Here is a 13805-nt window from a genome sequence, read left to right as displayed (position 1 = left end):
ATTCCGCGTCTCACCGCGATTCCGCGTCTCTCCGCGATTCCCTTTTCCGCGTCTCTCCGCGATTCCGCGTCTCACCGCGATTCCGCGTCTCTCCGCGATTCCCTTTTCCGCATCTCTCCGCGATTCCGCGTCTCACCGCGATTCCTTTTTCCGTGTCTCTCCGCGATTCCTTTTCTCACCCCGAGGCCGTTGCCCAGGTTGGTTAGTAGGGTGTTTCAATGCTTCTCTCTGTGCGGTGGTCGGCTTGCCGTGTGCCTCGGATCTCTGTCCTGGCGCCGCTCCGATGTCCCGGCGCCGCTCTGATGTCCTGGCCTCAGCCTGTTCGGGTCTCAGCCTGTTCGGGCGCCATATGTTGCAGGAAGCACGGCCGAAAGCACGACAGACACCAGTAGAGTCAGATCATGCTCCATTTTATTGCCCGAATAGCCTAACTTTTATAGAGAACTTAACAGGGGTGGACAGTGTTTCACACCAGATTATTGGTCAAAAGCACTCAGACAAACAGCTACAAGAAAACAACCCCCTTGTGATTAGCAGTCACATAGACCTTGTCCTTGAGGCCAGCTACTGGTAACAATATTTTCCTGAATTCCTCAATTGGGCGATGTGGGAACACTGTCATGGGAACTTCTCATAGTTGCCCTGGTAGCTTGGTTTGCTCAGCTACAGCAAGCCATGGGATTTTTGCTGTTTCAAGAAATCCCTCAACAACACTCAGCAATAAAAGGGGGGGCTCTCGTGGGGGAGGGGGCTGTTCCTCCTGAACAACCACTACGCGTTTGAGGCCCTGCTTCCCAGGACGTGGCCGAACACCGCTCGCTGATGGGAAGTAGAGAATAATTTTTTCTCTCTCTGTGCTTCCGCGCGGACTGATTGTTTCTTTTGTTTCTGTTTTTCCTCCCCATTCCCTTTCCCTTTAATTAAACCTTTCTCATCTCAAACCTCGAGTTCTCTGTGTTGTATTTTCTCCCCCTTCCTCTTTGAGGAGAGGGGGAGTGAGAGAGCGGTTGTGGTGGAGCTCGGCTGCCCACCTGAGTAAAACCACCACAACATCTAAGGTTGGAAGCCTAGGGAACGCTAGGGTAATGCAGCTATGCCCTACCCTGAAAGCCTCTTCAGTGCTGTATATTTTCTTTAAAATGTGAATACTAGTTTAATTTTCCTAGTCACTTTAGGCAATTACTCCACAGCAGTCTCTTGTTGACATCCCTGACATGAGCCCCAGGTAAGCAGCAGACTTTTCTTAAGAGCAGATAGGGTCAGTAGATGGGTGTCTCCATACCTCTCAGAAGAGAGTCTCCTACTACTATCACCCATCGACTTTTCTTACTTTTCTTAGTTGGACTAGTTGTTATGCAGGATGTGGGAAGCAGATCAGGCTGTCTTACTCAACTCCCCCCCTCCAACCCCCAAGTGGTCTTTCCAGAGGGTTGAATAAGTTCTGTAAGGGCTCCTCAGGCTTTAGGGGAAGACTCTTCCTCCTGCTGGTCATTATCACATTAAAACTATTTCAAGTAAATTAAATTTGCTTTTCTTTCACTTTACATTTTTGGAACTTGTATTCGGAACTAACAGAAATGAAACAGCTTAGTATAATTAGTTTGTAGATAGTATTAGATGATCAGCTGCAGTCTCAGATGAATAACCAAGCAAAATTATCAGTTTGGAAGAACAGTAAGCATTCAGGCTCTGATCTTTCGTCTTTTAACACCACAGAAAAATTTGCCTCAGTGGAAGTCTCCCCTGAACACAGCAGACTTTCAAAAAGGTAGTAGGGTACAACTCAGTGTGTATATATTTTTTAAAATGTCCTTCACCATTAACAGTGAAAGCCAGTAATTATTCTGTGAATTATTTTCATTATGACAATTAAAATAGTATATCATTTAAGAGATGACACTTCAGATGTTTTCAGCCTTTTCTACCAGATTTTTCGAGGAACAATCATCCTCTTGAAAATTAAGTCTACAGCTTGGTAAGCACTGAGTATCCAACATCTGTCCAGCACAGAAAAACCATATCAAATTAACACTGGCTACTTCGTCTGTAAACACTGGGTCAGGGACAAATGGTCTTTTTGTATTTAAGTATGTATGTTGCGATACTAGCTGTGTGGTCAGAGACGGTTTTTTGATACTAAAGAAGAAGCAAGAATGGTGGACATGAAGTTATATATATTTACCATAATGGTTAGTATATTGAATCACAGAATTTCTAGGTTGGAAGAGACCTCAAGATCATCGAGTCCAACCTCTGACCTAATGCTAGCAGTCCCCACTAAACCATATCCCTAAGCTCTACATCTAAACGTCTTTTAAAGACTTCCAGGGATGGTGACTCCACCACTTCCCTGGGCAGCCCGTTCCAATGCCTCACAACCCTTTCAGTAAAGAAGTTCTTCCTAACATCTAACCTAAAACTCCCCTGGTGCAACTTAAGTCCATTCACCCTTGTCCTGTCACCAGGCACGTGGGAGAACAGGCCAACCCCCACCTCACTACAGCCTCCCTTGAGGTACCTATAGAGAGCGATAAGGTTGCCCCTGAGCCTCCTCTTCTCCAGGCTGAACAAGCCCAGCTCCCTCAGCCGCTCCTCGTAGGACTTATTCTCCAGGCCCCTCACCAGCTTCGTCGCCCTTCTCTGCACCCGCTCAAGCACCTCCATGTCCTTCTTGTAGCGAGGGGCACAAAACTGAACACAGTACTCGAAGTGCGGCCTCACCAGAGCCGAGTACAGGGGGACGATCACCTCCCTAGCCCTGCTGGTCACACTGTTTCTGATACAAGCCAGGATGCCGTTGGCCTTCTTGGCCACCTGAGCACGCTGCTGGTTCATATTCAGCTGACTATCCACCATCACTCCCAGGTCCTTCTCTGCCTGGCAGCTCTCCAACCATTCCTCTCCCAGCCTGTAGCTCTGCTTGGGGTTATTGCGCCCCAGGTGCAGGACCCGGCACTTGGCCTTGTTAAACTTCATGCAGTTGACCTCAGCCCATTGGTGCAGCCTATCCAGATCCTCCTGCAGAGCTTTCCTACCCTCAAGCAGATCGACACACGCACCTAACTTGGTGTCATCTGCAAACTTACTGAGGGTGCACTCAATGCCCTCATCCAGATCATCGATGAAGATATTAAAGAGGACCGGCCCCAGCACCGAGCCCTGGGGAATGCCACTAGTGACTGGCCTCCAACTGGACTTGACTCCATTTACCATGACTCTTTGGGCCTGGCTATCCAGCCAGTTTCTAACCCAACAAAGTGTGCGCCAGTCCAAGCCAAGAGCAGCCAGTTTCTTGAGGAGAATGCTGTGGGAGACGGTGTCAAAAGCCTTGCTGAAGTCAAGGTAGACCACATCCACAGCCTTTCCCTCGTCCACCCAGCGCATCACTTTGTCATAGAAGGAGATCAGGTTCGTCAAGCAGGATCTGCCTTTCATAAACCCATGCTGACTGGGCCTGATCGCCTGCTTGCCCTGCAAGTGCTGCGTGATGACTCTCAGGAGGATCTGCTCCATGACTGATGCGACTGATGCTCTGGGAAAGACTGGAAAAATGATTTAAGGTGGGGACATAACCTTTACTTTTAACAATGATCTAAGATTATAAAATGGAGCCAGACAATACTAAAGGTTTTTCACAGATTTCAATGGGCCTTGGATTAGATCTGTGTCTTATTTCCAGATTAAGTGTATAGACATAAATTATACCTCAAGCAACACAAAAAAGTATTCTAAGTTTTATCACATAAAACTTGACCATTTGGCTTAATACAATGTCACTCATCTATTTATTTTCCTTAGGATATAAAGTCATGATTTGACCAGTTTCTTTCCATACCAGGGTAAAATAAAAACACTCCCAGACTTTCTATATTTACACATAATCATCATCTAAAACATGCTAGCATGGACAAGTCAAGTTGAAATATGAATTTTATTGGAAAATATATTTTTCCTTCCCACAGCTTCAAATAAACAACTGAAAAAGGTTAACTCCCTTTTGGAACAATGATACTGGAGTTCATAAAAACATATACATTAAGGGAATATAAAAAACACCTTAGGTCTAAATACTATGTGCAATGCAAGGTTATGAATCACTATCCATCCATTCGCATTTTACTTAATATATTTGTAATTACAATAAAATTCATCAGTATCTGGTAAATGTAGATTACATAAAGTTATCATAAACTAAAGCACTTTCTAGCTAAAACTGCCTTTAGCAATTATGAGCTATGCATAATAATAAAGGTAGCAATGACAGGGGACCGACAAAGGAAAATATCTAGACCCTGTACAAACATCACAAATTGATATTTAGCATGGACCATGCTAGTTTATCTTTTTTCTCACATTAATGGCCTTTAAAGTTGCAAAACATTAATATTCTGAATTATTACTATTACTATTATGCTGATTCTGCATTTAGAATATGTAAGAGGGTATAAACCTCTTGCAGGAAGAGGAGGACAGGAGACTGGAAACTTTCTTAAACCAATTGCAGATTCCCTTTAGGTGGTTCCTGATCTTTCTCTTTTCACCTCAAATTTGTTCCCACCTTCGTTTCACCAAAGGTATCTGCTACTGCAGTTGTTCTAAATATCACATGAATTGTGTGTGTGCTGATGTTCTTACAGAGAAGAAGAAGCTTCCAATGCAGGTGGATGGGAACGTCCCAGGTGTTTTGTTTTTAATCCAGTTTTTCAAATCAAATGCTAGTTGTGCTTTCAAAGCCCTGTGTCAAACAACAACCAGAATTATTATACTTCTACTACTAAATGATCTGCATCATTTGAAATAAACATTTGTGAGAAGTAGGAAGTCTTAACTTCTGCACCATCCAGAACAATGTATTCCAAGAATGTGTTCTAGTTGAATGTTGAAGAACAGTAGAGGAATAAATCACAAGCAATTCCTTCGAGAAAAAAGGAAAGTAAGTGACACTGCTCAAGGGAAAATACATTTCCTATGTAAATTAAAATCTGCCTTGTCATGTCCTTACAGGTTCTGGCTCCTTATTATCAAAGCACAGCCATTTCTCTTTAAACACAGGCAAAACTAATTACCCAAACGACCAATGACTTCATATTGCATGTGACCCCAGAACAGTTTCTTCATTATTATTGTGTTTATCAACGCTATGCTACTGCATTGTATCATTTAGGATGATAAGGAAGAACGATCATGGTCATAAAACAATGAGACTTTCTTTTCATTTTTCCTATATATCCACATTGGTGGTAGTCCATATTAAACCTACCAACTATAAATTTCTAAATACATACCCAAACTATTAAAGTCAACTTGTAATTTAAGGTTAAGAGAATTTCAACAAGAAATTTAATAAAGCTTTAGCCAGAGAGAAATAAAATTTGAGTATATTCAAAGAACACTAACAACATGAAAGGACTGTAGATTTAAATTTACTTGATGTTTTTAAAATATGATTACCAAACTCAATGTATATATATATCTATATAACTCTAAATCTATCGATATCTCAATATATATATCTATACCTCAATATATCTATATATTTTAATAACATATGACATATCTATATTGTATATACCTATATAGATATCTACATAGTTATATATATCATATTGATCTAGATACGACAGATATGTAGAAACATAGAATGATCAGGGTTGGAAAGGACCTTAAAGATCATCTAATCCCAACCCTCCTGCCATGGGCAGGGACACCTACCACTAGACCAGGTTGCTCAAAGTCCCATCCTACCTAGCCTTGAACACTTCCAGGGATGGGGCATCCACAGCTTCTCTGGGCAACCTGTTCCAGTGCCTCACCACCCTCACAGCTGTAAGCATTAAAGTTGTGTTTTTGCAGTGGAAAATTCCACTAACCTTGCATATTCAAATATGACTGCGCAGATATAAAAGTCAGGGGTATGTTAAGCAGATAAGGGGACAGTGGAAGGTCCCACTGTACATACAGGGCAGAGTAACAAGCATCAGGTAGGTTGTGAACCTGTAGTACTCAGCCAATGAGGAAACAGGGGAAGAATCAAACATCGGGTAATAGGGTATATAGAGCTATGCTACACTTCTGCTGAAAATGGTTAGGTATTGTGTAATTGTATGGCCCAAGAGGCCTGGCCTGGTTTCAGTTAGGACAGAGTTAATTTTCCTCCTAGTAGCTGGTAGGGTGCTATGTTTTAGATTAGGATGAGAAGAGTGCTGATAACATGCTGATGTTTTAATTGGCCAAAATACAGGTCTGATGAAGATTGGGTTTGTGAGGCTTTGAATTTATACATAAACAATAAGACTCCTTTTTTGGAGGAGTCAAGTTATGTTGCTTGCTGGGTGCAGGGCGTAAGTCAGTTTTTATTGAAAAAGGGTCAGGACCAGGAGAAAGAGGAGTCAGAGGGAAGGATGGGTTAATGGAAACCCTTGGATAAATTACCTCCTCCCTATAATCCTAATATTGCACTGGCGGCAGCAGCAGCCACTCCAGGACTGCAATTAACACCGTCCCTAGAGAAGGAGTGCATTCTATGCTTTGGCAAGAATTAGAACAATGTAGAAGAGATACTGAGAATTTCCTCTTCCCTGATACTAACAGTGCTAACACTTCTATGTATCCTCTTAGGGAGGTCCCAATTGGATCTGGGCAAATAAATTATGTGAACTCCCCTCCCTACCAGCAGGGAAGTTAGGAGTTTTAAGAAGGAAATTAAGCCTTTAATTGAGGACCCTATAGGACTATCAGAATAGTTAGATCAGTTTCTAAGGCCTTATTTATATTCCGGGGGTGGGGGAGGGAAATGTCAATCTTGAGTATGTTCTTCACTGGAGAAGAGGGGGGAATGATTAGGCAGACAACTATGCAAGAAAAGGAAAGAAACAACACCCCAGGACAGGGAGTAATCCAGTAGAGCGGAAATATTCACTTGCCAACCCTGCTTGGGATAATAGCAACCCACAACACAGAAATCATAGGAGAGATTTAAGGGATATAATAACAGTGGAAATTAGGGAAGCAGTACCAAAGTTCCAGAATTTCGTCAAGGCATTTAAAGTCCAACAACAAAAGGAGGAATCCCCTAATGACTTTCTGGAAAGACTTAGGGACAGAATGAGGATGTACTCAGCGATGAATCCTGAGGGCCCAGTAGCCCAAGGGCTCTTGAAAGTTCATTTTGTGACTAAAGCCTGGTGGATATACAGAAGAAGCTCCAGAAGGTGGAAGGATGGAGTGAACAGTCACTGGAGACCCTCCAGCGGGAGGCCCAGAAGGTGTACGTCAGGAGGGGAGATGAGAAGGAAAAGCAGAGAGTGAAACTAGTGGTCTCCACAGTTGATCAGGTAGTAAAGTAGAGGGTTGTAGATGGAATAATAAACTTTCAGGGGAAGTCTGGACCAGGATGGAAGGGAGAGGAAGAGAGACGAAGGAATGGCAGGCAAGGAAAGTTACCTGTGTTGCAGCCTAGATCCTATCAAGGACAGGCTTTGAGAAGATGTTTTAAGTGTGGCCAGGATGGTCACTTCAATTAGGAGTATCTGGAGTGGAAGAAGGAGAAGAGATTGTATGCTGTTATAAATTCAGAATACGGGAGTTGGGGGTTCTCAGAAAGATGGTACCACCCAAAGCCCTTGATAAATACACTGGTGGGACCTAATGAAGAAGTTGTATTTCATAGAATCATAGAATCATAGAATGGCCTGGGTTGAAAAGGACTTTAAAGATCATCTAGTTTCAACCCCCCTGCTCTGGGCAGGGTTGCCACCCACTAGAGCTTGCTTCCAACCTGGCCTTGAATGCCTCCAGGGATGAGGCATCCACAACCTCTGTGGGCAACCTGTTCCAGTGCCTCACCACCTTCTGAGTGAAAAACTTTCTCCTAATATCTCACCTAAATCTCCCATGTCTTAGTTTAAAACCATTCCCCCCCTGTCCTATCACTATCAACACATATAACAGGCATTCCCTCTCCTGTTTATACGCTCCCTTCAAGTACTGGAAGGCCGCAATGAGGTCTCCCCGGAGCCCTCTCGTCTCCAAGCGAAACAAGCCCAGTTCCCTCAACCTTTCTTCATAGGAGAGGTGCTCCAGCCCTCTGATCATCTTAGTGGCCCTCCTCTGGACCCATTCCAAGAGCTCCACATCCTTCTTGTGCTGTGTGAGAAACTAAGCTGTGTTTTTGCAGTAGAGAACTAATTTTCTGTATTCAAAGGTATCTGTGTAGTCATAACAAAGAGAAATGCTAAGTAGATATGTGGACAGTAGAAGGCCTCACTCTTCCAAAATAAGGTGGAAGCCTGAGAAAAACGGGATGAACAGTGTGAGAACAGTAAAACAATGATCACAAGGTCTCAAAACATAAGAAAGGAGAAATTAATGGGTTGAAAAAAAAAAAAAAAAAAAAAAAACATGTATGGTATACAGGAGCGTCGAGTAGCTTGTGAACCTGTAGTACTCAGCCAATGAGGAAACAGGGGAGGTGATGAGGCGGCAGGTAATAGGGAAGAAAAGGTTATGATTTGTTTACTATAATGCGCTCCTAATTGGCAGGACGCCCGCCACTGCAATCACAAATAAAATAGCTTCACAGAAGATCCTGTCTGAAGAAAATTATTTGAGATTTTTCTCACAGTTTGGGGGCTTGTCCGGGATCTTGTTGCCTGCCAAAAATTTGTTGCCACCACAGACAGGAAAGTGCACCCTGCTGATTTCAGCAGTCCCGTCGGGGGTGGTGGATCGTCTCGGTATGGCCGAGACTGTTAATCTGAAGACAGGCTCTGCGAAGCTCTGGGGAGAAGGGAGGCCAGCACATACACAGACACAGTCCAGATATAGTCCAGCCTGGATCGGGTACAGGCACAGGGATTACTGCTGATAACCCGGACCGGGAAGCCATGCACAGACTGAGGTAAGGCAAACTTTACCATATTTTGCCTCAGGTTGGGTTCGGGGAGACTCTTGTGTGGAGTGTGAATGGGATACAATTTTAGTGCGAAGCGAGTGTGGAGTCACGATTCACAAGGTTCTGTAGACCTACGAGGGGAGGAAGGAAGTCCCCTTGGCTGGAGAGGGACGAAGCGAAAGAGAGACAAGTAAAAGAGAGTCTAGAGGGTTTGGGCCCTTAGGTGTACAGTACCCTGAGCACGGTGAAGTGAGGTGTTCAGCAGTATGCCCCACCTCTGTCCTAATCCTAGGTGAAGGCGTGTGGTACCCTGTGGGTGGTAAAGTCCACAGCAGCATGTCAGGAAGAGATGGGGATTAAGGGTTCAAAGAGTCAGCAGGGTGGGGGTGGAGACCTCAGGATTCTGCCTAAAGATAGTCCTTTGGGGAGAATGACAAGGAATTGGGAGGATAATCCAAAAACTAGGGAAAAAGATAAAAGAAAAATGGTTAAATATTGTGTAATTGACTGTCCTAAAAAGCCAATAAGAGGAACTTCAGTATTTTGGCCAAAATACGGGTCTGATGACAATTCAGGTGTGAAATTTACATGTGATCAATAAGGTTCCGTTTTCAGAGGAGGAATCAAGTTATGCTCCCTATAATCCTAATATTGCACCGGAGGCAGCAGCAGCAGCAGCTCCAGGAGGGGAGGCAGGGACTGCAATTGACACTGTCCCTGGAGAAGTCGGGCTGGCAGGAGTGGAGGTGGGAGGGTCCCAGCAGGGCTGTGCAGGGCTGATGTGGGGCTGGTGCCACTCCCCCCTTACCAGCAGAGAGGTTAGGAGTTTTAAGAAGGAAATGAAGTCTTTAATTGAGGGCCTAGCAGAACAGTCAAATCAATTTCCAAGGCCTAATTTGTATTCCGGGGGGGGGGGGGGATTGTCAGTCTTGAGTATGTTATTCCCTGGAGAAGAATGTTTAGGAGGGGAATGATTCAGCAGGCAGCTATGCAAGAATGGGAAAGAACTAACACCCCCCCCTCCCGACCAAGAGTAATTCCGATAGAGCAGAAGTATCTGCTCATCTAACTGTGATAATAACAACCCACGGCATAGAAATCACATGAGAGACTCAGGGTCAGAATTAGAAAGTACTCGGCGATGAATCCTGAGGACCCGGTAGCCCAAGAGCTCTTTAAAGTTCATTTTGTGATTAAAGCCTGGCCAGATACACAGAAAAAGCTCCAGAAGGTGGGAGGATGGAGTGAACAGTGTAGGTAGTATGAAGGTGCATGCCAGGAGGGGAGATGAGAAGGAAAAGCAGAGAGCGAAACAAATAGTATTCACAGCATACTGGGTAGTGAGGCAGAGGGTTGGAGATAGAGGGACTTTGGGGAGGAGTCGGGCCCAGGATGCAAAAGGAGAGGAAGAGAGATGAAGGAATGGCAGACAAGGAAAGCTACCTGTGTTGCAGCCTAAATCCTAGCAGGGACAGGCTTTGAGAATATGTTTTAAGTGTGGCCAGGCTGGCCACTTCAAATAGGAATATCCAGATTGGAAGAAGGATGAGAGATTGCTGTTATAAATTCAGAATAGGAGAGTCAGAGCTTCTCAGAAAGCTAGTTCCCTGATAAATGAAAAAGTGTACCTCAAGGGCTCCTCAAGTGTACCTCAATGGGGATCACTCTACAATTATCGTTATGGGCAAAACAGACTTGGCATAGGAAGATTAATAAAATTCATTACCTATTGCTGATGGTCAGGAGTGGTGAGAAACAGAAACAAGCTGGGGGCACCTTTCCCCATCCACTCTCTTCCGGGGCAGCTGGGTCATCGCTGGCCCATAAAGTATCAAGTCTTAAATTAACTAATGCAACCCTAAAGGTGATGGGGTGTCCTGGTTTTAGTTAGAACAGAATTAATTTTCTTCCTAGTAGCTGGTGGAATGCTGTGTTTTGGCTTAGGATGAGAAGAGTGCTGATAACACCCCGATGTTTTAATTGTTGCAGAGCAGTGCTTATACCAAGCCAAGGACATCTCAGCCTTTTGCTCTGTCCTGCCAACAGGCAGGCTGGGGGTGCAGTAAGAGCTGGGAGGGGACAGACCCAGGACAGGTGACCCAAACTAGCCAAAGGGGTATTCCATACCATCTGACGTCAGGCTAAACAATATATAGGGGTGGCTAGCCGGGGGGAGGGGGCCGGACTGCTCGGGGTTAAGCTGGGCATCGGTCAGCGGGTGGTGAGCAATTGCATTGTGCATCACTTGTTTGTACATATTATTATTACTTTCCTATTGTCACCATTGTAACATTATTGTTATTATTGTTATTATTATTTTGTTATTATTATTTTCCTGTCTTATTAAACTGTCTTTATCTCAACTCACGGGCTTCACTTTCCATTTCTCTCCCCCGTCCCAGAGAGGGAGGGGGGAGGGTGAGGGAACGGCTGCGTGGTGTTTAGCTGCCAGCCGGGTTAAACCACGACAGTCTTTTTGGCGCCCAACGTGGGGCTCGAAAGGTTGAGATAACGGCAGATCTGACCACAGTGTGTTAAACTAAAATTGGTGTAAGTATTAGACCTGCTTAATAGTCACTTGTCATAATGCTGATTGCTTTAATCTCAACTCTGCTGCGCCTGTTTTCCAAATTGAGTATTATAGTACATTATTTTCCGTATTTGCTCTCTGTCATGTTGTTTATCCTCTCCGGGCCCTGGTTTCAGATCATTATGGTACTGAGTGTTGTAGCAATGGCTTATGAGACGATGAGATATCTGGTCATGACTCTAACTTGGTATTTGTACTCAGTAACATCGTCGACTCTGTATTTTGGAAACTGTATCTTGGAAACTATTAGCAATTATACCTATTGTTTTTTTCCATTAGGGAGTCAATCTGTGGAGGGGAAAGGGGAAGATATTTTCTCTTACTTGATTACTCTCCCTTTCTCCTTCACCACCCCTGTATCCTCCTGGATCACTCTCCCTTCCTCCTTCACCACCCTCTTACCCTCCGAGCTTGCTACAATAGCTCTCCAAGATATTGAATATCCTTGGGATACTCAGACCAGCATAGTCCTGTTGTTCTGCCTCCTGAATGCGCTTCAGGTTCTGCTTAAAGTTAAACAACTACTTAGGAAGCTCATCCGGAGATCTGCCCGGAGGCAGTATAGTTGTGGGTGGCAGGGAGTATGGGAGGATATGGGCAGGCATCTAGAGCAGTTGGCACCCCCAGTGTTTTGGAAATTCACCCCTGAACAACTGCAAAATCCTCAAAAACTGGCAGAATGCTTGAGAAAAAGGTGTCATGATTCTGGCAGTTCCAAACTAACACAAATCATTGTAACATGCTGGGGCCTGGCTCATGCCTATCGAGCTGCCATTGATACTGCTATCAACTTAGTGACAGACCCTGCGGCCACTCCAAGCCCTGTGACAGATCCAACGGCCACTGTGACCCCTACGGTGGACTCTGCAGCCGCTCCAGTCCCAGTTCCTGCAGCCGCTCCAGTCCCAGCTTCTGCAGATGCTCCAGTCCCAGCTCCTGCAGCCGCTCCAGTCCCAGCTCCTGCAGCCGCTCCAGTCCCAGCTCCTGCAGCCGCTCCAGTCCCAGCTCCTGCTGCTACTCCAGTCCCAGCTCCTGCAACTGCTCCAACTCCAGTTCCTGCAGCCACTCCAGCTCTGGTTCCTGCAGCTGCTCCAGCTCCCGCAGCCGCTCCAGCTCCTGTGGCTGGGTCAGAGAAAAGAGCTGTAGCAGTGCAAGTTGACCCTGCAGAGGGTATTCCAACCCCTGTGGCAGACCCTGTAACGGGGTCAGAGAAACGAGCTGTAGCAGTGCAAGTTGACCCTGCAGAGGGTATTCCAACCTCTGTGGCAGACCCTGTAACAAGGTCAGAGAAACGAGCTGTAGCAGTGCAAGTCGACCCTGCAGAGGGTATTCCAACCTCTGTGGCAGACCCTGTAACAAGGTCAGAGAAACGAGCTGTAGCAGTGCAAGTCGACCCTGCAGAGGGTATTCCAACCTCTGTGGCAGACCCTGTAACAAGGTCAGAGAAACGAGCAGTAGCAGTGCAAGCTGCCCCTGTAGAGAAGGTGAAAAAATGGTATAGAGATTCAGGTCGTTTAGAACGCAGAGAGTCTTCTGCCAAATCTAGGTATAGAGACGACGGAGACGACGACGACGCTGGGCCATCAAGGGTTCAGGAGGAAGAAGATGAGGATGCCGAAAAATCAACAGTAACTACCCGAAGCCTAAACGAGCGTGAGTTACGAGATGTGCGAAAAGATTTTGGTCGCTGTATAGGTGAGCAGCTTGTCACCTGGCTGCTCCGATGCTGGGACTCTGGAGCCAATTGTGTGGAATTAGAGGGCAGGGAAGCCAAGCGACTGGGATCCCTTGCTAGAGACGCAGGCATTGACAAAGCAATTGCAGATGGAGCACAATCTCACAGCCTCTGGAGGCGTCTCCTCTCAGCTGTGAGGGAAAGGTATCCCTTCAAGGAAGAACTTTTATGTCTACCAGGCAAGTGGACCACTATGGAGAAGGGAATCCAGTACCTGAGGGAATTAGCCGTACGGGAAGTGATTTATGAGGATCCAGACCTCAGACAAACATCCAAAGATCCAGATGAAGTCAGGTGTACACGACCCATGTGGCGGAAGTTTGTACGGAGTGCACCATCATCATATGCCAGCTCATTGGCAATAATGGCCTGGAAAGAGGATGAGGAACCCACAGTGGATGAAGTGGCTAAACAACTCCGGCAGTACGAAGAAAGTCTCTCCTCTTCCTTACAGGCCTGCGTCTCAGCTGTGGAGAAACTTTCTGAAAAGGTTCACCAACTTGAAGAGAGATTATTCTCCTCCGCACCTGTACAGAGCAGTGTCTCAGCTATCAGGGGTAGGCGTTCATCCACACAAGGAAGACGAT

The 13805-nt window shown here is 45.4% G+C and overlaps 1 protein-coding gene across 1 annotated transcript in view; it reads left to right on the top strand.

The window, feature by feature from the left end:
* Positions 1-13805, top strand: part of LOC309889474 (very low-density lipoprotein receptor-like) — a gene marked incomplete at both ends in the record, with an annotated part of 519757 nt that overhangs the window by 181934 nt on the left and 324018 nt on the right. The window lies entirely within an intron of this gene.

This window comes from Aythya marila (assembly GCF_965140915.1).
Source record: "Aythya marila genome assembly, chromosome: W".
NCBI lineage: Eukaryota > Metazoa > Chordata > Aves > Anseriformes > Anatidae > Aythya > Aythya marila.
This window is presented reverse-complemented; position numbering and strand designations above follow the sequence as displayed.